General features: G+C 33.8%; 1 pseudogene; it reads right to left on the bottom strand.

Moving 5' to 3' along the window:
• Positions 1 to 823: 823 nt before the first annotated feature.
• Positions 824 to 1,447, bottom strand: LOC102847906 (annotated as a pseudogene).
• Positions 1,448 to 1,694: the final 247 nt, after the last annotated feature.

The raw sequence follows: 1,694 nt of genomic DNA, 5'->3' as shown, positions 1-1,694 counted from the left end.
ATAGAAAAATAGTAAAATTAAATGATTTTAAAAAAAAAATAGAGACACTTAAAAATTTACATCAAGTCAGCACTGATTTATTTTAAACAAGGATATTTGCAACTATCATTTAAAATTTGGTTGCACATTCTTAAGTAGGTCATTAAGGCAAATATTTTTAAACTGATTTTCATTTCAATGTTGTTAATTTTCTTCAACATCAGCTCAAAATGGAAGCTTAAAATAATGCCCTCACAATAGCCTTTTAAAACATTCAGGTGTTTAGTAAAAAGTAACAATGGTCAATTTATTACAGTAGTGTTCCTTGGCACCACTGTAGCTCAGGGTCTACCAGATTTCCACCAAAATCACTTTTTTCATGGGTGCTCACCAGAAAAGATGCTTTCTTTAACCAGTTGGGTAGTGCACAAAAAAGCGATTTCTATCTAGAGATATATAAAAAAAATTTCATTATATTGTCAAAATCCAACTTCTATATAAAGTAAATCAAATCATTTCATGACTTAGACTTCAGAATAGAGACAGCTGCAGTAATCACTAAGTAAATCACCACCTTTAATTCATCCTGCAATGCCCTCTAAAAGGGTCACAGAAAGACAGTTATGACCATATGAAAAATCATGATTCTTGTTATGGAATCAAAAGTTATTTTCAATTTCTTTTGTATTTTTTTATAAAGTTAAGCCCACAATAACAATATACTTAAATGCAGTTTTTGTTCTGTGATATAATTAAAACCCGGTGTTATTTCAATTTAACATAAAATAGAGTTCCAGCTCTGAATTAGATTTAAATCATACTGTAAATACACACTTGGTATAATTTATTGATCATCATCCAGTTGCTCCAAAAGGGTCCTTCTTCACTTTTCCAGTTCTCCTTCACTCAGTTCACGGCCAGAAGAATCCCAATTACCTGAATCCTTTCCAGTCTTGTCTTAGGTGATTTGTGTTTTGATTCTGATCTTTGCCTGGTTCTGTCCTTTTCTTTTTGTCCTTGTCTCGCTCAGTATCTGATTCTGGAGAGTTGGATTGATGTCTTTTTCTTACGTTTCTTCTTAGGCTTTTTAAACTTTTAATCACTTCTCTCAAACTCGGCACTAGAAGAATACTCCGAAGCAGAATGGGACTCAGATCGCTGTCTTTTCTTCTTTGAATGACTATGGTCATCATGTGAATCCGACCCGACTGAGAATGAGAACGTTTCCTATGATGTTTTTTTAAGATTTCTTAGAATATTTGTTTTTTGAATTATGATGCTGACATTCATACTCAAGTACATGCATATCATCTCTAAATATTTGTTTTCTTTCAGATTCTAGAGTTATGTCCTCAAATGCAGGCTCTTTTACAAATCTTTCTCAGATATCTTCCCAAACAGCATCTAATTCTATTGGAGGAGCAGCTTGTTTCAACATACTCTTAAAAGCAGATTCTTTGCGTTTCATTTTCCAAGCCTCCTCTTTTTCTCTTTCACATTCACAGACTTCTGCCTTTTCTAGCAAACTATTGAAAGCAAGCTTAATATTTCCAGCATCTAATGTGGTTGGCCAAGTGGTTGTTCTCCAGATTTCTTGGCACAACTTGGTGAGCACATCCACGGCAGCATCTGTTAGCTGAAATATGTCAATTGGTATGCCATCTATTCCGGGGGCTTTATTTTTTGCTATTTCCTTCAAAGCAGCTTGAACTTCT

The sequence above is a fragment of the Elephantulus edwardii genome, unplaced genomic scaffold, assembly GCF_000299155.1.
Source record: "Elephantulus edwardii isolate Elephantulus edwardi_28Jun2011 unplaced genomic scaffold, EleEdw1.0 scaffold00143, whole genome shotgun sequence".
Classification (NCBI taxonomy): domain Eukaryota; kingdom Metazoa; phylum Chordata; class Mammalia; order Macroscelidea; family Macroscelididae; genus Elephantulus; species Elephantulus edwardii.
This window is presented reverse-complemented; position numbering and strand designations above follow the sequence as displayed.